The sequence below is a fragment of the Prionailurus bengalensis genome, chromosome C2 (genome assembly GCF_016509475.1).
Source record: "Prionailurus bengalensis isolate Pbe53 chromosome C2, Fcat_Pben_1.1_paternal_pri, whole genome shotgun sequence".
NCBI classification, from domain to species: Eukaryota; Metazoa; Chordata; class Mammalia; order Carnivora; family Felidae; genus Prionailurus; species Prionailurus bengalensis.
Genome location: NC_057350.1, coordinates 93506407 through 93524939, shown reverse-complemented (window position 1 = coordinate 93524939; position 18533 = coordinate 93506407). Strand labels below are relative to the sequence as shown.

The 18533-nt window shown below is 35.2% G+C and overlaps 1 protein-coding gene and 1 pseudogene across 1 annotated transcript in view; one reads left to right on the top strand and one right to left on the bottom strand.

Moving 5' to 3' along the window:
• Positions 1–18533, top strand: part of NLGN1 (neuroligin 1) — an 843034-nt gene that overhangs the window by 125696 nt on the left and 698805 nt on the right. The window lies entirely within an intron of this gene.
• LOC122491723 lies at positions 1143–1640 on the bottom strand (annotated as a pseudogene).

Sequence of the window (18533 nt, the reverse complement as noted above, 5' to 3'; positions counted from 1 at the left end):
TCAAGTAGTCTCCACACTCAGCACAGAGCCGGATGCAGGGCTTGATCTCATGAACCCTGAGATCATGACCTGAGCCAAAATCAAGAGTCAGAGGCTTAGCCAAATAAGCCACCCTGGTGCCCCAGGAATCTTTTTTTTTTATGTTTATTTATTTTGAGAGAGAGAGAGAGAGAGAGAGAGAGAGAGAGAGAGAATGGGGGAGGGACAGAGAGAGGGGGAGAGAGAATCCCAAGCAGTCTCCATACTCAGCACAGAGCCCAATGTGGGGCCCAATCTCACAACTGCAAGATCATGACCTGAGCCTATGTCAAGAGTTGGACACTTAACCAACTAAGCCATCCAGGTGACCCTCTTTTTTTTTTAATTGTTTTTAATGTTTATTTATTTTTGAGAGAGAGAGAGAGACAGAGTGCAAGCAGGGGAGAGGCAGAGAGAGAGGGAGACACAGAATTCAAAACAGGCTCCAGGCTCTGAGCTGTCAGCACAGAGCTCAATGTGGAGCTCGAACTCACAGACTGCTCGATCATGACATGAGCCAAAGTTGGGGCTTAACTGACTGAGCCCCCTAGGTGCCCCCAGGCACCTCTCTTTAGCAATCTTGCAGATTTTTTTTCCAAATGAAATGTGACATGAGAATTCTATTTGGACAATTAAGGTGGAAATAATTTTGTTTTTAATAAATATATGAAGAAGTTTAGAACAAAAATCATCCATGATTTTCTCTTCTGCCCTTGATAAGGTATGGGATCCTATATGTTCCATGCTTGGATAAAAAGCATGTTTAGGCACACATGCATATCAAGGTGCTAAGGAAGGATCTTCTATTGTTATTATGTCCTCCATCAGGCTACATAGAGGACTAAAGGTCAAGTAAAATAAAAGAATAAATTAAAGCAAAGGACTTAAATGAGTTTATCAATAAAAATTATGTTAGATATTTACCTTACATTTCCCTTCAACACACTCATCACACAAAATTTGCAAATAACCTGGGAGTCTTCATAATTATCAGATGGCCACTTGGTATTTTAGTATATTTCCTGAAACTACTGAAAAGAAACATTGAAAGTATTAGCTAAATTCTCAAATTTTACAAAAAACATTTGTAACCTTCAGTGTCTTTTTTTGTTTTGTTTTAAAGGAAAACATTTGTTAGCATTTAATGAACCTCCTTCCACATGGCTTCAGGCTACCAGGACACAGCACCCTGTCCCCAACCCCCCCCCCCCCCCTAATCTTCTCAGCTCTTCTGTTAAAGAATTAGGCCTTCATGATGATATGCTGTTTTGAGGGCTTTCCCTTCCCCAGAACTTTGTAGTAGCCCAGTCACACCACATCAATGATAGGAGCAGCTCCAGTCTTGTTTTGGCAGCATTTACCCATGTCTGCTCCCTAACCAAGGTCTACAGTTTATAAAGGTTGATGGTTGAGTAGAAGTTCTGGTTCCTCCTTAAGTGGTAATGCCTCATAGAAACTTTTCCAAAGTGACCTGGGTGATTTTTGTTGAAGTTGATCCTGTGGTGATGCATGCCACCAGCATTACTCCTACCTCTTGGGTGCTTCCCACATTTCCCCATAAGGCCATGGCCAGGGCTCACATGACCCTGAAGCTTCCTGGTCTTCCTCAGTCTGGATGGCATTGTTGGCAGCCCAGGCAAAAGAGCCCTCAATGTCTTTTTGGAACCATTATGCTAACTATTTAGTGAAGTTACTTTTACCAACAGAGACCTTAACAGTAGACCAGTGACTTGAACAATAGAATGAATACTGGGATACTGTCATGAAACATCTTGATATGGAGAGGTTCTGAGTCTTTAAAAGATGCACCATAATTTGGTTGATTATAGCTGTATTCTGTAGGGAATGCATTATTACTTTAATTCCTTGGCAGTATTTTTCTCCCTACATATAATGATAACTTTTCTAATCTCAAGAATTTCTTTTCTTTTCTTTTTTTTTTAATGTTTATTTATTTTTGAGACAGAGACAGAGTGAGAGTGGGGAAGGGGCAGAGAGAGGGAGACACAGAATCTGAAACAGGCTCCAGGCTCCAAGCTGTCAGCACAGAGCCTGATGTGGGGCTCTAACTCATAATGGCGAGATCATGACCTAGGCTGAAGTCAGACGCTTAACCAACTGAGCCACCCAGGTGCCCCTCATCTCAAGCATTTCTATGGATCTAATCAGATTTCTTCCTTCACTTTACTATACTTATTCTGAAAAAGGTCATTCTAGTTCTTCTAATCACCTGCACTTTCATCCTGCTCTCATCTATGACATTTATAGTACAGGAGTCACCGATTGAGTGGATTGGAGGTGTGGAGATGAGCAGATGTGATGACTGCGAAAGTGAAGGAAGGCCAGTGATAGGCAGTGTAATTTTCAGGTTCTTACCCAAAGATTTACAAAAGAAGAAGCAAAAGTTGGGGGAATTCAAATTAAGGATCATGGCATCTTGGGGAAAACAAAATAAAACAAAACAAAACAAAACACAAAGCTAAGCCACTTCATTGCTAACTTAGACTAAAGCCAGGAGTGCTTAATTCTGCTAAGGTCTATATTATGGATTCATTAAATTGGTTGAATGCTCTTTGCCACTTAGTTAATATGTGAGATTTGAATAGCTTAAAGTAATTGTTAGACTAATTGTTTTATGTTCTTAAATAAAGCATTGTGTTTGAAAAATTCTCTTTTTATGATCCCTGATCCTAAGAAAGCTTATTCTTGTGCCCTGAGGATACTCTACATTTTAAAATATCCTCTTGTCTTCTAGATGTACTTTGGATCTAGTTTGATGGAAACTTCCTGTCTTAAAGATTGCTGTAAATACTTTCTTCAAGATAAAAGCTATTAGGAATAATATGAAATACTTTTCAAAGGCAGGCAGGGTTGCATTCTGATCATGGAGCCAAAGTTATTTGGCTCCAAACCTCAACTTAACCATTTACACTCATTTGACCCCAACCGAGCTATTTCACATCTATCAACTTCTATTTCTGCATCTGTATAATGTTCTCCATTATACTTACTTATCTAGAATTCTGTAAGCATGAATAAGGATAGTACTTTTCATGAGATAAGTGCTCAGTAAATGGTAGTAGTAGCTGTTTTATTATTGTTGTATTAATAAAATCTCTGTAGATAGTTCTTAGGTACTAAAGCAAATTATTAGTTATTATAATCTATATAATTACATAATTTTAATTTTGTAAATTATAATAAATCTTATTAATAAGTTAGTAGAAAACTAAGTAAAACAAATATATCCAAAATGACAGAGAATACTATTTGTAATCCAGCCATGAGATGATGACTGTTAAGTAATGGATGATTCTTTTTTCTTAGAAGAGAAAAAAAAATTATTCCATATTGAAATAGACTCACTGTGGAAAATTCATGTCATAACATATGAGAAAATTTCTGTAGTATGTGTGGCTAATACCCTGGAGAATAAATTCATTTTCACCTTTGTGAAAATAGAGACAAGGTTTTTTGATGGTAAAAGTGAGAGCTGGCCAGCAGGGAGGAATGAAAGTCAGCCTATGGAAATGAGACACTTAATTAACAGGTATAGGGTTAGAAAAGTTGTGGTGGTTTTAATTACCTCACAAGTTTTGAACAATTATTGTCCTTTAAACAATCCAAGGTAATCTGAGATAATTTTTTTTTCATAGCTCAAAGCACCCATGCACTAGGTAATAATTGTTAGCAGTGGAGAATTAATGTAATAATCTCTATTTTTTCTACATTTTTCTTGCATTAAACAGCATCACTTGTGTTTTTGTGTATATATGCTAGTGCTAATGTTTTGCCTTAATTATGTGTTTATATAAAATACAGTAGTATATAAAAGCATATTATATTTTTGGAATTTAATGAGACCTGTATAAGAAATTCTATTTAGACCCTATTACTCAAAATGTGATCTGTGGACCAGTAACATGGTAGCTTTTAAAAATGTATACTCTCGGGGCGCCTGGGTGGCGCAGTCGGTTAAGCGTCCGACTTCAGCCAGGTCACTATCTCGCGGTCCGTGAGTTGGAGCCCCGCGTCAGGCTCTGGGCTGATGGCTCAGAGCCTGGAGCCTGTTTCCGATTCTGTGTCTCCCTCTCTCTCTGCCCCTCCCCCGTTCATGCTCTGCCTCTCTCTGTCCCAAAAATAAATAAACGTTGAAAAAAAAATTAAAAAAAAAATGTATACTCTCAGGATCTGCCTCAGAACTACTGAGTCAAATATTACATTTAAATAAGATTTCAGGTAATTCAATACACATTAAAGTTTGAGAGTCATTGGGTTAGGTCACAAAGCTATTCCTGAGGTCCTTATCCCTCCATATTATAAATACTTGGAGGATTTGCCTTGCAATTCCAAATTTCCAAAGTGATGGGAATCACCACATTTAACTAGTACATTAAGAAACAAATCTAAATTAAATGAGAACTAATTGCATACGGATATGTGTGAAATCATATTGTTTACCATGGCTGATACCAAAACCCAAAGAATTGATAAGAGGCTGTAAATATATGAAGCGCTGTCCACTAACTAGATGAGGAATTGAACTAACTCCATGTAGGTACAGAGAGAATTACTGGGATCAATGAATAGATTTTACAGCAAAAGAGATTTTGGTGCCAGATCATTGAACTGTGCATATGTGCAATACATTCTATGCATATGCATTGAACTGTGCATATGTGCAAATGATATCTATTTATCTCCTTTCCACAAGCAAGAGGCTATCCAGTTATTAGTCAGGAGCACTGCTGAAAGAGCCTTTTATGTGAGAGGTTTAAAATGAAAGATCTCAGAGGAACAACCTCGGAGGTGACTTTGAACTCTAAAATTCTAGGATTTGTCCACTCAGGTACTAAAAATGCCTGTGAATAATTGGATATATGTGACAAGTGAAAAGAGAACTGTTTGAATGAACATAAGTAGTGGTTAAGTTTAACAACTAATAAAAATAATCAGCTACACTGCCTATGCAGATTTAAGAGGCAAATTACATGTTTAACAAAGCCGAAGAACAGAGGTGCTCTTAGCTATTTTCTGAGGACTTGGGAATTCATTCATTATGCCCTCTGCTGGCTGATAAGCAGGGCAGCACTGATTTTTAGATCGGAAAGGAGACTGAACTTCCTCCTTGGGCATAATATTAGTAGGTATTTGCACATGAAAGAGAGGTACTAAGAAAGAGCAGGGAAAAGTTAATTAAGATAGCTCATGAGAGCTGCAACTTGTTTGATTCTTAGAAATTTATTTTTTATTATCTTTGTTATAGCAGTTGATTCAATTGCTGCCATATGGTGACACCAGCAAATAACTTTTACCTATTTTTTAATACTTAAATCAACTGTATTTCCAAAACCGGGCTGAGAATTATAATTCTATAAAGCTTCAAAAAGCATAATTAGCTAAGTAATGTTAGTTTCTTAAACTAAAGATGAAAGATAATTTAAAATTACTTTAGAAGAGAAAACCATCTAAAGTTTCTTCCTCCGGTTCAAAATGTTTAGAAGTAGGTTTGCTTATGACTGAATCAACAATGAAGTTTAACTCACTACTGTTTTCAGGACGTAGTGGTGACTTTAAGGGAAAATCCAGCACATGGGGGAAAAACATACCATATGGAATATTTCTACCATCCCCAAATGGGGTATTTCTGCTATCCCCAAAAGTTCTTATTGTGCTTTTTTCTAGTCAGTCTCCAACATCTGCACATCCCAGGAAAGTATTCTTCTGAATCTTATTATACTTCAACGATCATAGATTAGTATTTCTAACCTTTAGCATGATTAGTAATCTATACTAACCAGTAAAGATTAATATAATGTTTTACATAGGATCATTAATATAATCTATACTAATCAGTACAGATTAGTCTAGATTAGTATTTGGCAATACTAATACCATTTCAATATAAATGACATGTTTGGTTTTTTTTGGTTCTTAAAGATTCATCCAGGTTGTTGACTTTATCAGCAATTTGTTCCTTTTATTGATGAAGAATATTCTAACAAATAGCATTCTGCTGTTTATTTGTTCTCTTGATAATGGACATTTATTTTACATTTTTAGCTCCTGTAAATAGCTGTTACAAATTTTTAATTTCTTTTGTATAAGTAGGAGTGGAATTCTGGCTATTAGGGTAGATGTGTAATTATAAGAACTTCTAATTCTTTTTATATAGTTGACTCTTTCTGCATTCCATAAGCAACGTATGAGAGTTCCAGTTGCTCCACATCCTTGCCAACATTTGGCATTTTTAGTCCTTTTTATTGTAGTTGTTTTAAATTGTATTTCCTTGTGGTTTTAACTTGTATTACTCTGATGACTAATGATGTTGAACACCTTTGTCTATGCTAATTGGCTGTTCATATATCTTTAGTGAGTGGTCTGTTAAAATATTTGACAACTTTTAATTGTGCGATTTACCTATGTATTGTTGATCTCTTAGTATATTCTAAGTATAAGTCTTTATCAGATCAAGAAAAATTCCTGTTATTGTTGGTTTGCTGATACATATTTTTAAATCACAAATGGGTATAGAGTTATGTAAAGTTATTTTTCTCCATCAGTTGAGATGTTTATGTATTAACCTTTAATTGATAAATTATATTGAATGATTTTTTAAATGTTAAACTTCCCTTTAGTTAGTAGGATAAACACTACAGATTAAATCTTTTCTATGTATTGCTAATTCATTAGCTAATATTTTGTTAAAGACTGTTGTAACTATGATCACAAGGATTATTAGTGGATATTTTTTTCTTGTGATATCCCTGTCAGGTTTTGGTATCAGGATTATGTAGAGCTCCAAAAATGAATTGCTATGAATGATATTACCAGGTCAACTCAACCTACAAAGATGCTGAAAGGGTATTCCCTCACCTTATCTTCCAGGAAGAGGAAAGGGTTTGCACTTACAGATATTTGTGTGTATTTGTGGATTTATCCCTAGCAAAGCCCTAGAATCTAAGGTGGTGGAAATACTACGTATTTCTCATGCACTGCTGCACTTTTGGAAAAATTCAGCAGGGAAGAATTATGGCTCAAACAATGTGCTTTAGCATTTGGATGTCTTTCAGATCCATATGCAACCTGCCTTTCCCACGCTGTCGTCTAAGACATGGGGGATTTGACCTTGTCCCTGAAAATTCTGTGGCAGACCCACTGTGTGTCTGCCCATACCAACCATTTAGCCCAAGGTGTAGTGGCTGCTATGCTTATGGCTCATCTATTAAGTGTTTGTTCTTGTCTGGAATTTGTTTTACCAAGGTTTCCTAGCATGCACCAGGCTTTAATAACCACACAGAATATTATGATTTTTAATTTATCTAGTGTTTCCTCATTATTTGATGGTAGGAAAGGTGTTTTGATCCCTCTACATCCTATTTGGAAGCAGAAAACCCACCAGCAAGTAAATACTTTAAATGAAACTCTCTCCCTGCAGATATAAATAGAGATAGAGATATACAGAGATAGAGACTTGGTATAGTTTTAGAGGGAGATTTTATTTTAATATATGTTTTATATTCTAAATGCTAGAATGCTTTTATATATATTTTATATAAATAAAGATATATATTAATGGATTTTAAAATAGTATATGAAATATTATTTTCTGTCATGAAGAGAATACATTTTCATTAATGAAAAACATTAAAGTTTATTATCATTTGGCTTCAGTGATAACATTACTTGGTCTGGGTCAACTTTATAGTAAATCTGAGTATTATGACTTTTCTTCTAGCCATCTAAGCATGTGCATGTACATTACACATCTAAGTATAATTGTGACTAAGTATAATGACTTTTCTTCTAGCCATCTAAGCATGTGCATGTACAATTATGCATCTAAGTATAATTGTAACAAGGAAACTGAATAAAAATAAGAAAGGAAAGAAAGGAAGGGAGAGAGAGAAGAAAAGAAAAAAGAAAAGAGAGATAAAAGAAATGCAAAGGAAAGGAAGAAGAGAGGGAAGAGGGAAGTGAAGAAGGGAGGGAAAGACAGAGAAGAAAAGAAAGAAAGGGGGAAGGAGGGCTAACTTGTTACTTACTCCTGTAATTTTAAAGCAATCAACAGATTGATTTTCTTTTTCATTGTTTAAGTACCCACCATGTTTATATCAGTGCTAATTTTTCTTCAGGCCTTTAAATTTTGGACTAGAGTTCCACTTTCCACTTAGAAAACACAATAGCAGACATTAAATATGTTTGGCAATAATATAAAATCAATTGAAATTAGAGACCAAATACTGTATCATAAGATAAATATTAGTTGAAGACTTTTCTCTCCAAAAGAAATGAAACATTGCTCAGGATAAACATATATTTATTACTTTATTCTTTGACTGATTCACTGAATTACTAAAAATTTATAGACTCCATATGACATATTAAGGATTAAATTAGATGCTGTTAGAAATACAGAGATTATTTAAGACATCTGTCTATAAAGCATTTAACCAGCCAGCAGGAGAGATAAAACATGTACATTAACAAGTATAGTACAAGGTATAATCTGCTGAAGGCTATAAAACATTTCGGAACAATGTTTTAATGGTTCAGTTTTTAAAATGGTATTGCAAAAGATTGAAGAAGTTGGGCCATGGAAGGTCAGAACAGTTGGACTTTTTTTTCTTAAGTTTATTTATTTAGTTTGTGAGAGAGTGAGAGAGAGTTCATGCAAACAGGGGTGGGGCAGAGAGAGAATCCCAAGCAGGCTGTGCTCTGATGGCACTTTACAATTTATGAAGAGCATTTATATGTCATCTTACTTTATTTCCCAGCAGTGACTCTCACTCATCACTCCTTAGTCTCCATTGGTGGTTTACTCCTCTTCATCTAGACATTTTAACATTTGGGTGCCCTGAGGTTCCGTTCTTGGTTCTCATCCTATGTGTTTACACTCACTCTCTTCGTTATTTCATCCAATCTCATAGCTGAAAATAGCATCTATATGCCATTTTCAAAGTTACATCTCTATTCCTGGAAGTAATTCTGAATTCCAGGCTTGTATTGAAAGATACAAAGCCATACTACATATTGGACATGTCCTCCATGATAGCTAATAAGCTTTACCTAACACATCCAAAGGTAAAATCTTTTTCTTTACAACCTGCGCACACACATATACCAAAAGCCTGTTCTACCCACAGCTTTCACCACCTGAGATGATGGGGATTCCACTATTCTAATCACTCTGGCTTATAGAATGGTATGTTGCAGTGGTAGAGAAGCCTGTTTCCAATCTGGGTCATCTGAGGACATCAGCTGGTTACAGCACAAGCCTGCAGCTTTGCAGTCATCAAACATTGTATAATAGAACACAGCGTGCCTTCTCAGAGTGAATTATTGTTAGGTGAAAATTCACAAACAACATGGGATTATTGATAATGTACATGCACTTGTTAGTTGAAAATCATCAATTTAAAGATGCCCTTACCTTTACCTGAAAAACCAATGCATGAGACATTCAGAATAAATAACTAGATATGTAGGGAAAAACTAAGGGAAATTAAGCACAAGTACATGTACACCAAAAGCCAAGGAATGATTTAATTTTTACCATCAAGAGACATTTATTTACATCAAGTAGTAAAGTTATGTTGCTGAAAAGATGAAAAAAGCAACAACTTTATCTAATTAGGAATCCCTAGCATTGCCAGGACTTCTGATTCTCTCCAATCTGCTTGTATCTGTTTGCTCTCAAACAGATTTACATTTTACTGAGCTCTTTGCAAATGTGATAATGTTATGCAACAAGGTTACAGACCTTAGTATCATCTGTGGGCCAGTTCCTTTTCTCACACCCTTATACATTCAGGAAATCGTTTGGGATCAACCTTCAAAATATAGAAGAATCCCATCCCTTTTCCTCCCCACATCCTCATTCCTGCCCCGTAAACATAGAAGCGCCCTTGCTATTTCCTCTGCCTAGAATGTTTTTCTTCCCCTAAAAGTTTGTGGGTTTTTTTGTTATACCTTTCACTTATTGTAGGCATAGGTTTCTGTTAAACATCTCTGTTTTTTCTCTGTGCTCTTTATAGACCGGAGTAAAAAGAATATATAGGGATGTAGGACTGATACTGAAGAATGCAGATTTCTATTCATCCTCCTTGTTTAGGTAGAAAGATATTTAAGTAGCATTGTGCTGATTTTACTGACAAATGAGTGCTTAAGGATATAAAACTTTGTTATTAATTGTGTCAAACATGACTAGTTCTCATCGATATTTTCAGTTCTCTTCATCCAGCATCATGGGAGGATTATACTTCCATATCCTCTTGAAGTTTGATTGTCACTATATAACTTGCTTTGTCCATATGAAGAGATGTTAACAGATACACTATTTGTTCATTTAAGAGCCAGTGTGCAATTCTCAGGCTTTCTTCCCCTTTGTGAATTTTGGACTCATGAGGAGATGGTAGCTTCACAAGATAGGTCCAGCCTCATTCCCAGAACTCTTTAATGATTGTGAAGATGAGAATCCTTATTAAATCAAGTTGCGCATAGGCATGCACAAAAAAAATCAATCTTTATGGTTATAAGCAATCTGAAATTTTAAGGTTGTTATTATAGCCTAACCTAAATTATTTTGAATGATATACTATTGTTTTGTTTAATTCTTCAATCTTGTTTTACCAGAATTATCTCTTATGAAGTGGTAAGACAGTTATTAGGAATTCATGGAAGAAGAAAATCCATTATTTCACTCAATTAATATGTATTAACTATTTCTATGTTTTAAAAAACTGGGAATACAGTCATAAGCAAAATTTCCTGTTTTCATGTAGTTTACAGTCTAAAAGAAGTTGGAGTCAAGTGTTGAGCCGAAGCAATTATGGGGTCAAAAGGGAAGCCTAGGATGAAGAGGATGAGGGAGTGCAGGGCAGAGTTGGAAGGGATGTCACGCTAGGTTATAAGCCAGTGTGGGGCTGGAAGGCAACAGGGGAGAGTTGGACCAGTCCTGGTAAATGGGCCCCATGAGGATGAGGAAGAGAGCAGAGAGCCAGATGAAGAATACAAGAGAGTAGTCACCTCCCTCAAGTAGACTAAGTAGAGTAAGATAGGCTGCCTTACAGATGGAGGGTGAAGTAGATGTGAAGGTGAAGGCGAGTACCATGCCTTGTGACAGCATGCAAATGGGAAGAAGGAGATCACCCGAAAATTACTAGCCTTTGGGAGCTGAGTGCCAAAATTATATTTTTCAAAGTCTACTAAATCCTGGGACCTGAACTGCTGAGTTCCCACTCATTCTACTTCACTGAGGCTAGAGTGCATTCAGAAAGCTGGTGCCTACTTCTAATAACTATAACGGGCCCAGAGGAGGGTAGGTGCTGAAAGGTGAGGGAAGAAACATAAGCAGTTCCCCAGACAGGTAGGTTTATTACTTGGCCTAGGGAAACAGAAGGCCGTTGTAAGATAACTGTTACCTCAGACAAAGCAGGAGTAGTTCCAGAAACATGGTTTTGAGACATGGCTTTTCTTCCTGGTCATATGTACTACCACATGAAGATAAACTGATTTATACTACCACCAAGGTTCTTTGACAGTTTCAAATTCAGCAGGTGTAGTTGGTGTGAAGGTGAAGCAGAATTACGATGAGAATTTTATTAGGACTCTAGATGTATGTATTGAAGAACAGTTCTTTTGATTGAATTAAAACAATATCCATTAAAACTGTTTTAGGAATATTAGAATTTATTGAATCAAACTGCTTTTTCCATTAACTGTGAATAGAGGTTTAATCCCTCACTATGTTCATCCTCTTCAAACTCAAAGCAAACAGATTTATTCATAGGGAAAGAAGAGGACCTAAGAGTAGTGGTGTTATGTAAAGAATGGCCTATAAATGTTGAGGTATAGTGGAGAGATATAAGCCTATAATTAATGGCACTGAGAGTGGCTGATGTCAGGCAGTTATTACACAACAGAACTTTATTATTTCAAATTAATCTAAAGAGAGCCTGAAAATATCCACCAACACGTCTGGTTAGTAAATGGGTTAACTGATGCACAAGTTTCATGAGTCATGATTTCAGTGGGAAATAACTTCAGGATGAATATTGAAGCTACAGATTCTAGCTTCTCCCCTAGGCTTTATAATTGTTCGGCATTGTTGACCTTCCCTAACCTCAACTTCAACAGCATTCAGACAAATTACTTCATTGTATGAGTTAGCAGATGACCAAAACATGTGTGGTTAAACAAACAGTATGAAGTCAATACTAAATTATTTGGGAATTAAATAGTGCTTGCAAAATTGGATTTTTTAGTGATACCTATTAACAAAATTCTATGAAATCCTTTAATTTGGAAAAAGAATTTACTTTCTAAAATATGATCCCTCTCTGCGCCATCTTTTATCTTATTAACTGCTACTTATCCTCCAGGTTTGACCTTTCTCAAATACTTTCCCCAAATTCCTCTTTCCACCCATCCCACAAATGATTCAACATTTCCTTGTTTGTATATAATTGGTATCTGCCTCAACAGTTATCGCATTGACTCATACTTCTTTACTTATTTGGATGTCTTCCTTCCTGAACTGCAAATCCTTTGAGGATGGAGGTATCTTGGGCATTTCTTTATCTCTAGCACTTGGTAGACTGCCTGTGTGTCTTCAAATTTTTATTGCATAAAAATAGGAATGAACAAGTGAAAAGTAAAAAATTAAAATTTTCCCGAGAAGACATACAGATGGCCAACAGGCACATGAAAATATGCTCAACATCCCTGATCATCAGGGAAATGCAAATCAAAACCACAATGAGATATCACCTTTTGGCTATTATCAAAAAGGTAAGAAATAATAAAGTGTTGGTGAGGATGTGGAGAAAAAGGAAACCCTTGTGCACTGCTGGTGGGAATGTAAATTAGTAGAGCTACAGTGGAAATCAGTATTTTGAGGAATGGAAATTCCTCAAAAAATTAAAAATAGAAGGGGTACTCTATAGGTTGAGTACTCTATAGGTACTCATAAGGATGCTCTATCAGTTGAACATCTGATTCTTGATTTCGGTTCAGGTCATGATCTCATAATTTTGTGAGTTCAAGCCCAGTGTCAGGCTCCATGCTGATGGTATGGAGCCTGCTTGGGATTCTCTGTCTCCCTCTCTCTGCCCCTGCCCCACTTGCTCTGTCTTTGTCTCTCTCAAAATAAATAAATAAATAAACTTAAAAAAAATTAAAAATAGAACTACCATATGATCCAATAATGTCACTACTGGCTGTTTACCCAAAGAAAAGAAAAACACTAATTCAAAACAATATACACACCCCATGTTTATGGCAGCATTATTTACAATGGCCAAGGTACGGACACAGCCCAACTTACCATTGACAGATGAATGGATAAAGAAGATTTGGTGTATATATATATTATACATATATTATATATATATCATATATATCATATATATCATATATATGCATATATACATATGCATATATAATATATATTATATATGCATATGCACATAATACATATGCATATATAATATATGTTATATATAATATATATGCATATATAATATATATAATATATGCACATATACATATGCATATACATATATGCATATATATTATATATATAATGGAATATTACTCTGCCATGAAAAGGATGAGATCTTGCCATTTGTGTCAACATGGGTGGACTGAGAGGGTATAATGCTAAGTGAAATAAGTCAGAGAAAAACAAACACCATCTGATTTCACTTATATGTGGAATCTAAAAAAACAAAACAAATGAATAAATAAACAAAAAGCAAAAATCAGACCTATAATACAGAGAACGAACTGATGGTTGCCAGAGGGGTGGGAAATAGAGGGATGGGAAAAATGGGTGAAGCGGAGTGGAGATATAGGCTTCCAGTTATGGGATAAATTAATCATGGGAATAAAAGGTTCAGCATATGGAATATAGTCAATGATATTGTAATAGTGTTGCATGGTGACAGATGTAGCTACACTTGTGGTGAGCATAGCATAAGGTATAGAGTTGATGAACCACTATGTTGTGTGCCTGAAACTAATGTAACATCATGTGTCAACTATACTCAAAAAATAAATAAATAAACTAAACTAAAATTTTCCTACATTTTAAAAACTTAATGAAAAGAAATTTATCCTCTGTAAGTTAAATATATAATGAATTATCTGCTATTAAGTGGGGTCATGAGATGATGCTAGTGTAGAAGAAAGGATTGGAAATGGGTTTCATGTTATGCCCCTGTGGGACCTTAAATTCACTTGACCCCTTAATCCTTATATATTGAAAAAGATGATAATACCTATAATCTCTATTCCTTTTATAGTACCGATTTTCTTTATCTACTTTAACCTTGCTTCATGGTTAAGAGAACTGAACAATTGTGTGTGTGTTTGTGTGTGTGTACTTTGAAAACTATAAAGTGGTATACATGTAAGTTTCTATTTCTACATTAAAAATGGTCACCTTGGATAAAATGAGATAAATTAACGGACAGATTAGCAATTTCAAGATACTTATTTGATGTCAGAGTTGGTGTATGAACCACGTATACATTTTACTATTAATTCAAAAGTGAATCAACTTTTTTTCTTTTAGGGTACTCTTAAATTTGAGATACTGATAGGATAGAAGAAAGATTCTATTATTTTTCCCTTAAAAATCTTATTCAAATAAAATGAAAATTGTATATGTTCTTCAAAATTCTTCAAATTCAAATGTTGACATTTTTATATAATTGGAATAGGGGCACAGATTTAATTTTGAACAGTTTTCTTCACTTCCATTTTATCCTGAACATTGTTCCATGTTGCTACATAATCTCCTAATAATGTTTATCAAATATATTACCATATTTTACTTAAATATTTTATTACTTCTGCATATTTTGATTCCTTCTAATTTTGCTATTATAAATTATTTTGAGAGGAACATCTTTTCCTATGTGGGTCTTCTTTTGGATTATTGCTAATCGATGGAAGAGATAATTAAATCACTAGTTTAGGTCCACCTCCAGAGCACACCTATAGAAGAAAAAGGAAATAATTTATTTCTTACTAGAGAAATCTGTTGATCTCAAAATCCTGAAGCTAAATTAGTGACAAGTAACAATTTAAGGTATCTCACGAATAGTCAAAATTATTTTAAAAAAAAACAAATTAGGGAAATAAATACAGCTTCAGAAGGAAAAGGAATTTCCAAGACTTTTTTTTCAACATTCTATGTTTCTTTTCTCAGTACTTTTGCCTGAGGTGAAAAATGCAAAAGCACAACGATAATCTGATGGTTCCTGAAAAGTACAGTAAAATTATTCTTCAAGAGTCTTTTACACAAATCATGTGCTAGGTTATCTAGTCAGTTTTATGACAGCATTGTGTACAACTTGAAAATATTTTATTAGACATAATTTTAATAAAATTGTTTTATTAAGTTTTCCTTAAAAGCAACAGAAGTAAAAAAAAACCAAGGAAAAACATGGAATTGTGAGTCTTCATATAAATGTTTCTGTGCTTTGTATAATTCTTAAAGAAGGTATTTTTACTTCATCTTGCAGCTTATAAATTAATCTGCAGCCCATGTGCATTCAGCTACTCAAGGCTTCTATTACAGTTTTCATTTCAATATTTAAATTTTATAAAAACTATTTTCTTATAGATATGTTTTTAGAGAAGCCTATATTTGTTTTCTCAAAATAGCAGTCCCTTGAGCCTCAGTAAAACATTAAATTTTAAAACATATATATATATATATATTTCTTTGTTTCCTTAAATGTTTCCCCACCATATATATTTTTTTCTATTTATCTGTTCTTCCTCTTTAATGCTATTGGTTTTCCTCAAATGCTTGCTGTTTATGGTTTTCTGTTCAAATTTATGAATAAAGGATTATATTGTTTAATATAGGTATCTGGCAAGGTTTTTCTGTCATGGAAATGGAAAGTTCTAGGGCTGCAAATTAGGAGTTGCTGAGGACCATGGCTGTCCTATTTTCTGGCAGTATGATACAGCATATGCAGCAGGTTCAAGTGAGGCCTACTTCTCTGGAATATATACCACACTGTCCCACATTCGTGCTTCTTTGTAAGAAGTTACTTAGAAAATAGCATTGATTCAATCTTGTATTTCTTGTTTTATTGTAATGCTGAATAGGTTCAAAATGCTGGTTAATAAACATAGAAAAAGTCAAAACTGTCTCCTTCAGAGAGCAATTAGTGAAAGTGCAAGTGTTCTTAAGAGATCCATTACTAGCTAACCCAGTTTGGGAGTGGGAGAGGTATGAAGTGGGGTGGGATGGTAGTGAGGGGTGGGATGGGTGGGTGCTGTTGAGGAATGGTCTCTAGAGTCAGTGCTAAGGTTTGATGGATCTATGGAAGTTAGAAAAGTGACTAGGTTGGGAGGGAAGGCATTCAAAGAGAGAACTTTGCAGACAAAGAGAAAACCATGTGCAGAAGTTTAATGCTTAATAAAAAGCATGGAAGATTTGAAAAGAAAAAAAATGATATGTAGCTCTGTGCATTTCTGATAGCAAATCCTGTGCATGTCACTTCAGAAAGCTTTGTTATCATTCTGTGGCATCTAAAATGCACTCTCTAGGTCAGTGTTCTTAAATCTGGCTATGCATAAGAATTATATGGGAGCATTTTAAAAATGTTGATGACCTAGTCAGAGATTCTGATTCTGATTCTGTGGGGGGCAGAGAGGTAGGGCTAAGCACTGGTATTTTTAACCTCTCCCCTTAAGTGATTCCAGTGGGCAACTATGGTGAGAACCACTAACCCTGGTAATAATTAATACAGAAGTGTTTCAACTAGATTTATTTAAAAAAATTTAATGTTTGTTTATTTTTGACAGACAGAGAGAGAAAGAGAGAAAGAGACAGAGCTTGAATGGGGGAGGGACAGAGAGAGAGAGGGAGACACAGAATCTGAAGCAGGCTCCAGGCTCTGAGCTATCAACACACAGCCTGAAGTGAAGCTTGAAATCCATGAACTGTGAGATCATGACCTGAGCTGAAGTCGGATGCTTAACCGACTGAGCCCCCCAGGTGCCCCAACTAGATTTATTTTATAAACAATTTATTTTGGTGTCCATATGAGGAACAGATTGAAAAAAAAATTAGATGAGGAGAGTGGAGGCCAGTGAGGAGGCTGGCACAGCCATGCAGGATGAGTGTATATGGATCCACATCAAGAAGTCCAGTGTCACTTGCAATTCCTTGATGAACAATCTTACTGTTACCTGGTCTTCTAGGATCTGTCTCCCCAACCTTAGTTGACCCTTCTGCTGTCATAGTCTACTCTGAATATGCTTCCTTGGTGCATCTGGCTATATCTTTCAAAGTTGGTCCTGCCTGTGGTTTATAGGCAGCAAGCACCCTGTCCAAGATAATCAGGGAAACCAACTCTTTTGCTAGCAAACTGCAGTGTTGGCTTTGGTAGCCTGGTGTTTTCCCTTAGTTGATGGTCATTTGAAGAAGATTTTGCCAACTGCTCCTAAGTTGAACACTAGGCAATGCTCTCCTCTTGTAGTCCCTCACTTAAGTACATAGTTTTCCTTCTCAATGGGTGAAATCACCATGGTGTCTCACTACAAGAAATACCCTTACCCTCTACTGTTCTTCAAAATAGTCAGCAGCACTGGTCCTATGTGAGGCAGGGTGAGTAAAGCTAATCTACTCCTGGCATTATCCCTGCTTCTTGAGGAGTGCATGGGGGCATCCCTTTGCCCAAAGGTGACCCCTTATCATTTTGGGGGTCATTCCATTTGTATGAACTCCTGAACACTGAGTCATTTCTTCAGTACCCATACTCTTCACCTGTGAGTTTACTTCTCTTTGCAGTAAAAAGGAAGTACAGGAAACTTGGATTTAAATTTGAATGCAATCCTAGTTTAATCCTTTTATAGTGGCAGCAGGTCATTTAGTGTTATGAGGTTTCTGTTTTCTGTAAAAATAGGAAAAATTATATGAACAATTCAAACTTGAAAGACATACATAAGAATAAGAACCAAGTACAGAAGATGCATTAAACAAATGAAAGTAGACATTATTTTTGTTATTATGATCATTATATCTTTGTGTCTTAAAAGCACTCATGAGCAAAGGAGTAGTTAAAACTGTTAGTCTTTGCAATAACCACATGGGAATATGTATATCTTTATTTGTATATTATGTATATTTAATGATATGTATATTGATATATTATATATAAATATACATATATTATAGATGTATATACATAAATATATTTAATATAATATGTATATTAAAAACAAGATGTGTAGAAGGAAGGAAAGAGAATGAGAGGAGGAAAACAGCTTATACTGAGATTTTATTCTCTTTTCTGTTTTTATTACTGTTACTACTACTAGTATGATTATTATTATTATTATTATTATTATTTTGTCTGTTATATTGCTTTCTGATCTATTTCTTGATATATCAGGGGAGAGAGAGGATAGAAAAAGGTTATCTGACTTTGCCAAAATTAGGAATCAAAAAAGATTAAAGAACACTTCCATGTCTTTATATCATAAGA